We start from the raw sequence: 12,412 nt of genomic DNA, 5'->3' as shown, positions 1-12,412 counted from the left end.
ACAGGTGATCATCTAAAACCGCTATCACAAAAAATACATCTAAAATCTGTACTGATATTTACAGTTTTCTTAATAACAATATCTATTATAATTGCTTTTCACTCATATCTTATCAGAATTCTCTAAAATATAATCTTAATTAGTTAGATAACTAATGACTGAATATTATGCAGACGGTTTGAAATTAATTATCATCTTTAAATGTAATTTTCTATTATAATAATACATTTAACCAACGTTTATTTCTTTGGGTGGCTTCGAATTGTTATGATTCAATACCGTTCTTAACTGATGTATTGTATGACTTAGATCGGAAATATTACTTCTTGACCAAATATACCTTTAATTCAAATGAGAAGGTACGTTTAATCACACTGTTTTTATTAAATTAATTGTAAATTTATCTGTATGTTTTTAAATATTTCGTCTATACTATCTTTACAGAACACTATTTGACAGACGCATAATTTGTTTTGAATTTTATGATCGTTCACGCAATGATTGACTGAGATTTATACATAGCCTACCTATGTATAAATCCACGAAAACTATGTATAAATATACATAGTTTTCGTGTATTAAATACATCAAAACATACTTAGCCGAATGACAAGTCTATCTAAACAATGTTCGTTTCCTACGATATGCCCAAAACACTTGATGTAAGTCTTTTCTTTATTTCAAGTCGAAATAACTTCATTCATATCGGTACACTTCTAAACGTCAGCGAAGAAGTATGTAAATTTACATTTACTACCAGTTCGTAATTAGTCAAGGGCGTAGAGTGAGCAAGAAGAACTGGCAAGAAACTTTCCGCCAAATTTTTTAATCGCTAAGTTTTGAGTCATACAAATTGTTTGTACTGGAGAAAAGGATTAGGATCATTTAAATATTCGTCAAGTTTATAAACAGCTTTATTGTATAAAAACGTTTAACGAGAGCTTTGAATTTATTTAGTGATAATTCTCTATTGTCGCTTGGAAGTTTCTTGTAAAAACGAATCCATATAAGGAGTGATTATCTTCTGGAGCCTGGTTGATCGAATGCTTAAATTAGTTCCGTTTCGAGTATTATACTGGTGAAAGTTACGATTTGTTTTAAAATCGTTATTTTTTTGTACATACAAGGCTTCAAGAATATATTGACCAGTTAGTGTCATAATATTTAAAGTTCTTTAGGATTAAACTATTAGTTTGACAAGAATTGAATGCTCCGAAGTCGAATTGGTTCGGAAATACTTTAGTAAGCAGCTGGTTCTTAACATAAACATACGACATGTAAATGTTAAAGAGTAAGGAACAATAGACACCTCTGACGAACATCTGACTCTCTTCATCAATGAGAAAGAAGAAAAAGAATCTATCCAAGAGAGAAGATAATCCATCTATACGCACCGTTGATAAATCATTAAAACTATTAAAGACGAAGATGTCATGGTACTCCTATTTCTAATAAGTTCTTCAAAGAAATTTTATATGATGGTGTCAAATGCCTTCCTAAATCAACGATGCGCATGAATACGGGCTAAGTATAGACTGTAATATACTTTTACTGCCAAGCAACGACGAAGAACGGACAATAAAAAGGAGTAGGATACTCTTTGTCGGTAATATAACTTTTCTTGCATTTTGTCTTACAAGATGTTTATAAAGATCTGGGGCTTAAACCGTCGCTAACAAGTTTTAAATTTATTGTTAGAAAGTAGGGCCTGAACAAGATCGCAATGAATTCAAATTAAATTTACTAATATGTATGCACGTCTCATCCTACTTGCATCATACACATGGATTGTTCTAGATTCTACTTGGATATGGAAATAATCTTCAACTATATAACAATCTACAATGTAATTATACATAGATTATTTGACATATAGAAAATACTGACAAATACTGGCCACAGTTCATAAAAATGCCACTAGGAAATTGTTAACGAACCACAGTAAGTTAACTTTCAAAATATAAACTGAAAAAACTCAAATTCCAAATAATTCCTCCCCCTGTGAGGCATGGGCTCCATGTTGGGAAAATGTTATGCCATGTAAAAGTATCCTTGTTTCCCAAACCTTCGCCCGTGTACTAACGACGTTCATGTTAACTTGCTTTAGGGTTAAAATCAGTTACTCAACGCAAATGATTTGCTTCCGCTCAAAACTCATACTCAGCAGTAGACCACTAGAACGTTCAGAACTGGCAGAATATTCTATATATTTAACAGGTGAACTCTAGACTTACAAGTCTTACTCTTAGAGTTCTTAGAGTTCCAAAATCCAGGCCGCAGAATTCTTAATTCGGACAAATTAGATATCTGTTCATCTGATATATTTTCTTTCCTTTGTAATAAGTATCAATAACTCTAACAGCGATGCAAAAATCTCGTGCAATTGTAAGAATACAATCTATGATTCTTCTTGGAACAGTCATTGTTAGTAGCCTGTCTAGCAGACTTTGCACGGCAGGGAATTACATTTTTTCTATAACTTTAAATTTGTTTTAGCCTTTGTTATGCAAGGAAAATGTAGCATTTTATATAACCTGCTTTTGTCTTGTCTCAACAGCTCAGCATTAAGCTTAAAAGCCGGGGTTAAAGCACGTTAAACGTCGAGTGCAGTTCCAAATTATCATTTCTAATATTGTGAAAAAGTAAACTGGTTTTAATATAGAGTACGGATTTAATAAAAGACAGTTACTTCATCCTGCTTCTTAGCCATATAAACTAAGCCTAAGTTCACGAACTATGTATGTGAGATCTAAATTTGTATACAACAATATTATCAAACATAAAAAAAAACAGACTGTTGTTTTGTTCTGTCCATGGTAATGCCGCAACTAGAGACATAAAATATTTCAGTTAAGACCATAACAATGCCATTACATGATCGTCATAACACTTTTACATAACCAAATCGTTATTTAATAGCAATTTGAATTTGCGATTGTTTGAAAACGCCAAGAAAAAGTAGAACCACTTTTGCCCAAAGCGGACCGGTATTGCAAACTAGCATTTTATTACTCGAAGGTCAGATAACTAGCTTGCCCTGACTTCACTTCAGTTGCAAACCGACGCTGGCGGTGAACGCACGCGCCGTCCACCAAAACTTTCTAACTGTATTAGTGTTACAAACAAGTTAACTGTGTTTTTTGTTGTGTACACGTGTTTTAATCTTATTCGGTAAGTTATAAACACGTTTTTATTATCAGGTTACTGTGTAACTTAAAAGTTGTTTTACTTTTATAAGTTAATGCAACTGACGCTCATACAAGGTTCAGATTTTACGTTTTATTTTTCAACGGTCGAATTAATTCGCTTCAAGTTACATGTTGGTTTTAATTACAAGGTAAATTAAATGATTAAGATCGAAGCTTTAGAAAAATATCTGCTGCCTGACCAACTTGATATAGCCTTAAGAACTGGTAACAAATGCACCTAGAGCAGCGTAAATATTGAAAGAATTCAAACTTAAAGTGTGAGAGCTATTTGTATCGACACTGTAATTTACCTATTTAAATTTTGATTCTTGTAGTCTTAAATTATCTTATTAGTTTTACCAGTTTTGCGACTACAGCTGACAGTTGACATCTACAGACTATAAAGTCTAAAGCCTAGAATTTATAGACTGCACAACCATAGAACCGGTGGTAAAAACTAAAAATGTATGATGAAGGCTTGCAGTGTAATACGAATTAGGCATTTTCTGCATACGTCTGGATAATTGAAGAGTCAGGCTGGGTAAGGCACGGCTTGACCTGAGAGCCTGACCAATAAGAGCACATATTTTTCTTTAGTAACGACTGAAAATCTATACCATAAGTACTTGTCTTTATTAGCTCTAAATTGACATACAGATTCATAGATTTTATAAATTTTTGTTTTGGTTTATATTCCTAGTGTAACATTTTATAAATTGCTGTAGATCGAAACGAAATATATATGTAAAAGAAAGAAAGATAGTTTAGAAACCTTCCTACTAATAGGATTAGTTTCGAAATCGGTTTAGCAGTTCAGAAATTTCTAAGAATTCAATTCCATCTCATTTTTGCGTCTTGTGCCCGCCATTTGGCGTGAATCACAATATCCTTTGCGTTAGTATTAATGTTTTTGTATCAGTTCTCGTGACCCCTATAATTCTGGTTTTGGGTGAATCAGTTTCACACACTATTTTTAAAGGAAATCAGACATGTAAATGATATATTGAAATCGGTTAAAAAGTTGTATTTCAAATTTAATTATGGCAAAATTTGGATGCTATGCCTACACTATTTTCTTGCGTTTGTATATAATTTATGAGACTTGTACTATGTTTTTTTTTTATTATAAAGCACAATCTAGACCTAAAACTCCTAGACTACAGCTATTACTTGACAGCAGCTAGTTTTTACAAACTCAACTTGGCTTAAACACATTCAAATTCTTGTTAATGGAAATGCCTGGTTAAAATGTGTCATTTTCGTTTTTCGGGAAATTTCACCCATTGGAAATCCGAAAAATAATAATTGATTATTATGCTTATAGTTTAATAGCCAAATAAAATTCGGTTTCTTTTTTATAAACACCAACCGTAATTGCTACGAGTCGTGCTATTTCATATGTCAAAGAACTGATGTCTTCGTTTTAACTTTTAATGCTAAAAATTGCTAAGACGATCTACATGACACACCCATTGATTAAACACATTGTGACTTAAAATGTTTAAAGAAAAGTGCGAATTGTCACTTTCACTAACATCAATTTCTCGAAATTCTTAACGTAACCTAGTAACACAATCAAAAGTATTTATTTTGTGATTTGAGATAATAAAGAATCCTCAGATCGGGGCTGGATTATTGAATCGTCATTCTAAATGTGAGCCTGCTGCCCATTTGCCCAAACGCCCCTGTTCTGTAAAAAAATTATTATTACTATGTAGGTAAGAAAATGGTAATTACTGTATATTTATGAGTTGGAAATAAACACTATGCTGCATTTACTAGTATATTATCGTGTTATGTGGATAAGATTAAAAGTTTAAAAATAATTACAGCTAATGAGCATTACGTATATATTATATATTTGGTGATTTTATTTACCCCAATTACATTGTATCGCTTGCTTCATCTATTTAGGAATGATATACCATCATACGTAACAGAGGTCTTAAATTATAGGCTAGATAAAGGAATCCAAATGCCAAGTCGGCGTTTAACAAAAGAAATGTTAAAAACCGGTCAACTATTCCGGAAAAAGTTCTATTGACTAAGACACGTGGAATGTTTTAAATATTCATCAGAATCGTTAAACGTATGCTAACTTCGATTCGTTTATGGTAACTTGCTTTTGCTCCTTATAGAAACTTGTTTGCTCGTTTATTTGGGTTTTTATCGTTATTAATGGTTTATGACCATTTTATCTACTTGCCTGTAATTCGTGAGAACACAATTTTAATAAAATTAGTACCTGGTGTTATTAGGCTTAATGGTTACATTAGGCTTTTAGTATCGATTGAAATTAGACCACGATAGAATTGGAAGCAAGCCTTTTACTGGCCTGTAAATACTTCCTATCGCAGTATTGGATTCATAGCTTTAGCATTTGACTCTCAACGCTGAGGTCATAGATTCGAATCACTGCTGTGCACTAACACTCTGAAAGAAAATATTGATAGAAAACCGATATGCCCAGTATTTCCCAACTCGAACTCATATTATTATTCTTTAGAAGGCCGGGGAGGCTTCGTAGTATGTATAAGTATGTTCCATGTACGTATCTTATACTTAAAGGTTTCTTATATATGAAAAAATATTTAATTTTTCATAAAAACAATACGTTTATTATGGAACATAAGTTAGACAGGTATCACTTATTCCACGTCATTAAATTTTAACCTGTAGGCATCCCTACTCATCAACATAGAAGACAGAGGGTGTAGCCAATAGCTTTAATTAAATGGTTCTTTGCCATTAATCGAAACTTCAATATTTTTTATTTTACAAAGATGTTCGACTTTTATTATCAAGACGATTTTGGATTACGATAACTAGTTCATTGTTGCATGCCATTGCAATAGTGCAACATTGTATACTAAAACTACAGTGTACGAACTCCCACGAGAAAAGAGTGTACTAATTCTTAAAAGACTAAAAACTCGCGATCTCTCTGCCGTTGAACAATGATGATTTGAATGAATTTTGACTTGTTACATTTTAATAATTCTACTTAATTGTATTTCAAGTAAAGAATTGTGAAAAAAATTAAAGAAATTGACGGAAATTATGAACCCTATTTTCTATGTACTGTGGTACTAGCCCTCTTGAAAGATGCCAGTGTAGCGATATCTATAAATTCACAATTTTTTACTCCGCAGACCTGCAATTGCTTTATAGTGCAATAATTTCTTAATGCCCTCGAATAAGTTTCACTTTTTAATTCAAGAACTCGCTTAATTACCTCGCTACTTGAGTAATTAATAGTAAACTTTATGGATTTTTTATACAATTAACGATTCAGTTTATTCTTAACTAAACTTAGTGGAATATCGTGTTGTCATAATTGATGTGTTCATTTTTTTTGAGTATATTAACCATACGATACAGTGACCGTTATACTTATTACTTGTATGATATTTTTGTTATATCTACATTTACTTGTTTTTTTTTTATTTCACTGAAGATTCTTAATACACCTCGCATTAGTCAAATAATTCACTATTTTGGATTACTATGTTAAAATATATATCTTACCTACCTACCTGTACCTTTAAATAATATAAAAATATATATCTTACCTACACACCTTTCTCAGTAATCTATTTATAAGTTAAATTCCTTTTTTGCTGCTGTAGTAATTCCTAAAACTCTTTTATAAGAGACTTGATAACTAGATTTATCTTATTATTTATTTTCTAAAGTAGGGGCGGGGTAAAGGAGCCTGCGAGGCAAATTCTTTTTTGAACGGATTGCCACTCCTTTATTTATTAAAGTTCACCATATTAAACAGATGCATCTACAGTATATGTTACGAGCTATCTTTTCTAAAATATTTGACGATGATTTATTCATTGCATTTTTGGAAGATTTACAGTATTTTAACAGAATGTACATTATGATTACAATAAAATAAAGACAGTACTAATTACAAATATTCTATAGATAAACCATAAATACCTTAGGGAGATAGAAAGAATAAAATTAACAACGATGGATTTATAAAAACTACGAAACAATCAAAAGATTGTAATTAAGTATGAAAAAGCAGAAGATTTAACTATTCTAATGGAAACAACTGGATGGTATTATGGTAAACGTAAATTCTTCAAAAAATCAAAAATTCACACATAAATAACTTCCAGTCTTTTTACTAAAAACTTTTACGGTAACGTAACGTAACGTTTGTAAGGTAACGTGGATCCACGTGGCTAATTGAGACCATATTTTTGCATAAGAATGAGATTGCGTTACTAAGTGAACATATGTAAGTATGTAAGTGGACTAATAAATACCCAAAATAGTATTGCGAAAATGCATAGTACTTTCAAATCCAACATTGACCTATAGAAATAAAACGGCTAATCAGAAGATTATGCGTGCCCAATTTATAATCAAACAATTAGATCAAGGTTAGATAACGCTTTCCTTTTTATTGGGGGAATTCTTGGTAGGGTTTTTTGATAAAACTATTATTACTATATTTTTACTACTTCAACATATAATATTTATGTTATAATACCGAATATACTAATAACACTTTGAGTAGTTACTGGAACTTATGTTAAAATCCATAGTAGTAAAAAGATAAAAGATAAAAAAATGGCCATATGAGCCTAGTTATATCAGTAAGTACGAAAGCGATACGACGTGAATGGGTATTGCTTGTACAATAGAGATTTACGCCCAAACCTATCTCAATCCATTTTTGACTATCTGAGACAGACATCTTAATCCAAATATTAAAAGTGTGCCAATAACCAATCGACGGATTATCATAGCCATGTGTCGGATCGGTGTATGTGGATAGACATTTGTATGAAAATGACAGTTCAACTGTGCCAATACCCTATCTTAAAATTTGAACTTACACCAGTATTTAAAATAATTAAAAAGCTATTTGATATATTTTAAACATTGACATGTACATTTATTTACTTTATTTGGTTTATATTGTTTATCTAATATGAGTGTAAAGAGCGAAGAGTTTGCATTCTATCCGTCGCAGAAAATCTATTGTCTTCGTATGGTTTGGTTATTGGGTTGCAGATAGGAGATCGATCGACTGTCGCGGTTGATTGTTTTCAATCTGAGATTATGGATTAATTATTGGGTTCAGGCGTTAAAGGAAGGTAGACCCAAGCGGATACTTCATCAATCACCTAAGAAATTACCCAGAGCGGTTCTTACTAAATCTGATCACATTTGTGGTTAACTAAACACAATAAGTACAATAATTGTGACTAATTCCGTGTCGTACGAAGAACTGTGGTAAATGCGTACAATAAATATTGCAGGATATATTTAATTAGGTTTTTATTTAAGTTCCAAAGTTTAATTTAGTCATCTGGATGTTAAAATCATTCTCGCGTAAACATAGTTTCTATAATATGACTTATATTATTATCAATGTATTAAATACGTAAATGGGAAAAGTTTGTACACTTAAATTAATCGCCCGAACTCATAAACATGCAACTAATTTGAGGGATATCATATTACCAATTTTCTTATAATAAAGATGGATATTACATGTGCTGTCACGTACTGACCATATAATATATATATGTGGGTATGTATGTGTACGCATTCTCTCTGTAATATGATTCTGTCAACCTTTTAATTGGCGTTACATTATTTAATTACGGTAACGTTTTTAAAATAAACATTAAAGTTACTTTGAGTTTCTTTTAATTTTTCAGGGTTTCGTACTAACTTAACAAGGAAGCTCTTCAAATTATAATGATCTAAACAATTGCGGAAAAAATACCAATGACGCGTATATTCACGTTAATATTACGGTGATGAGCTGAAGTTAGTCACGATTTGCTAATGGATTCCAATATCCTAATTGAGCATTTTTATATTAAGAAACACCGCCTGTGTAGCTTAGTCACGTTTTGATCTATTCAAATATGCACGTTTACATTGGCCATACAACCTTTTGAGGTCCAGGCCTCAGATTTTTAGCACACCAACAACACCTAAATTCGACATCGTAAAGTTAGGTCTAGGTGGCATGGAAATCGATAACTATGTTTCAGTATCTTTATATTTAGAACACGTTTCATAACAGTACAATTAAGCAGCGTGAATAAATTAATATTATTTTGGTGCTTTTAAATCAATGTCATATACGACGGTGATAGTATTTACTAATAATTTATTCATAAAATCGTTTTGATTAATTTTATTATTTATCGTTAATCATGACTGCATTTTAGTTATTTTTCCATACGCCAAAGAAGTATAACTTTTAACGCGCGCACATAAGTACACACACTCTATATTTTTTTTCTTTGATTATTGTTATTTTGTGTGATTTGTAATAAATGTTATGTCTGTCTGTCCAATCAAATTTAACTTAATGTTACATTTATATTGTACATTATGCAATAAAATGGCGGTCAAGTGGAACACACTTTCACAAGAGATTAATTTTTGGGTTATCACTTATCAATTGACACAATTTCTAGTTATTCGATAAGATAAACAAAAATTGCGTTCTATATGTTATGAGCTATTTAGTCTTTACACTATTACTATATAGTCAAGATAAATAATTTTAGATATTAACTGATAACAAAAATTATTGATATAATCTTTTTATTTCTTTAGAATTTTATTAATATAGAGGAATGACTTACAGCAAAGCTCTTTTAAATTTTATTTTTATTAAAAGCAAATAACTCCTTCGTAAGTTACAGACAGCTTAACTAAATGCCCTCTTTAATAATCAAATTTAATTAAAAACTTCGAGAACATTGCTTTTTATAGGAAGAGCAGATTAACATTTACACTACATGATGTTAGACAATACCGCCGACAGATGGCGATGACGATTCCGTAGCCGGCAATTGCAATACATGTTAAAAATGTATTGCGCACGAGTCGAAAGTCTTTCACTAAGTCCACTAACCTTGGCCAATCGCTGACCGTTGCACTAATTTTGTCAACCCGTTATTATACCAGTTATAATCGACGTGTGACCTCGATTTAAAACAAAAGAACTAAATTGCTTTCTGCTCTTTGAAACTTCGAGATAATTTTAAATTTCGAACAAAGGTTTTTACTGTATCTTAATTACGATAAAGTACTGCCTGCATTGTGGCTTTGACAAGTTTGACAAAGTAGGTATATATCATATGTTTGCGTGAGATGTATAATTTTTTTTTTTAGTTTTTTTTTATTTAGAAGGCGCTGGGCAGTAGCTTGGCCTTTTAGACACTCGGTTATGTTATTAGTATTTTTATAGAACAGAAGCAAGCTATAGGGGCGACACTTCACATTGCAAGAAGGCTAACAAGTGCATTGCCAACTGCTTTTTAAAAATTGGTACATTTTTCTATTGTTAAGGAAGACAATATAATTACCTCACATTGCAAGAACGCTCACAAGTGAGTATTTAGGAATTAGAAGACAAAAGAATTCAATTCAAATAATAAGTATTTCCGATTCAATTTTACAATTTTGACAATGTTCAAGGTTCTATGTTGTATATAAAATTGTTTATTAATTTTAAAAATTAAACCTCAAATTACAATCGTGTTGATCAAGGCATATAACATTAACGACATTCATACTCGCACTTCATTGCACAAATGACATGCGATTCAGAAAAAAGTAAAGCTACAGATTCAAAATTCATTTGTCAAGTGTCAAAGCACAGACTAAAAGCATCTAAATATATCTTTCCTTAAAAAGTCGCAATACTTTTATGACGCATAGAAAATGCACTTTATTCAACCTAACAAGTTTATTTTTCATAGAGTTGACATGAAGAATGTAGTCCTTTCTAAGTCTAGTGCACAGGGACGGCTTCACAACTACACTGAGGCCTTGAGTTAAATTATGAACTTTTCAAAATAACCATTGAAAGATAAGTTTAAATTAATATCTTTATTAAGCAGACGAAAATATGTCCACAATCTTACAATCACAAATTTATAATTATACTTTGATTTTCGCAAGTTTTTTAAATAAAATTATTATTATTATCTCTAAACAACAATTTAATACTTACCCAAGAATGCTCTGGCCTAATTGACATCTTATATATGTTTTATATTTATAAAGCAGAGCATTAGCGATATTGTGTACCCTATGTATTTAATAAATACTATGTAGCTTATTTTAATCTTAATTTTAATTACGACGGTATGACTTAACTACAGGTGAGTCTCCTACCTCTCAAAAAGTAAGTACATAATTGAATAATACATTTTATTTAAAAACCGATATATAAGTATTAAATAGACCACATTGTAAGTCGTATTCGTCATGGCAAGCCCAGTTTATCTACTTCTAAGTAAATCCAAGTCCGTCCCTGTGCTGCAGCTAGGCTGAACATAAATAACCAGAATGTATGATGTATTGAACCCGACATCTATCATCCGACGTCGCTTGGCAAAAAGGAAATTACTTTTTACATAGCATTCTTAGCGTTATTAGTTTTTAAGTGGAAAGCTCTGATTTTAATTGATAGGTCTCTATGTGATAAGTTTTTATACAAATTTAGTTAATTCACTACCATTATGTAGTAGTAGATAAATACACAACACACAAAAAATCAAAAATTCGATCCAAGAATAATATAGCCTTTATTAAATATTGATGTGTTTTACAACAGTCTGCCAACTTACCGTGTCTTTATCTTGCTCTTAATGAGGTTTAAGTTTTCATTTCGTTTTGGTTATTAATGTGATTTCATTTTTTTATTTATTATTTTGTGGTTGTTCGTTTAATTTTATTCTTTGATGGATTGATTTGTTCTAATGTAATTGATGTGTGTTAAATTTGTGATGTTATATTATCTTGTACTTTTTGGGCATACTCATTGCTTTAGATCGTATAAATAAATCAGGATTACATTAAGTCCTTGTCATTATGGTTAACAGTACACGACAACAGACGTTATGAAGGATATTCTTCCACTTGTCTCTCATTTCCGCCATCACTCCTTTTAAACCAACTTCCCAGGTTTCTTTTAGTCGTCCTCTCTATTTAATTTTCTAATAACAATATTCACTGCAGGGTTTTTGATTGGGTTTTTGTCGTCAAATTCGATACTTTAAATCGGCAGCGCTGTGCTTACTTAGAAACGAACTAATCAATATTAAACTCGTTTTTAAAATGGCTTCAGAAATAATTGTTTGGGAAGAGGATAAAGCAAGTCGGAGATCAGCCCTTGAGGTAAAAAACAATAGCAAAGGCCGAATGAGATCACACAGCCT

General features: G+C 31.4%; 1 protein-coding gene across 2 annotated transcripts in view; it reads left to right on the top strand.

Moving 5' to 3' along the window:
* The first annotated feature begins 3,058 nt into the window (after positions 1-3,058).
* The window catches only part of LOC111000015, an 81,967-nt gene continuing 72,613 nt past the window's right edge, over positions 3,059-12,412 (top strand). For both annotated transcript variants that reach the window (XM_022269323.2, XM_022269322.2), the window contains exon 1: positions 3,059-3,171. The gene's annotated coding sequence lies outside the window, so the exon portion shown is untranslated. The remainder of the gene's footprint in view (positions 3,172-12,412) is intronic.

This window comes from Pieris rapae, chromosome 18 (genome assembly GCF_905147795.1).
Source record: "Pieris rapae chromosome 18, ilPieRapa1.1, whole genome shotgun sequence".
NCBI classification, from domain to species: Eukaryota; Metazoa; Arthropoda; class Insecta; order Lepidoptera; family Pieridae; genus Pieris; species Pieris rapae.
Note: the sequence above shows the minus strand (reverse complement) of the source record. Positions and strands in the feature narration are given on the sequence as shown.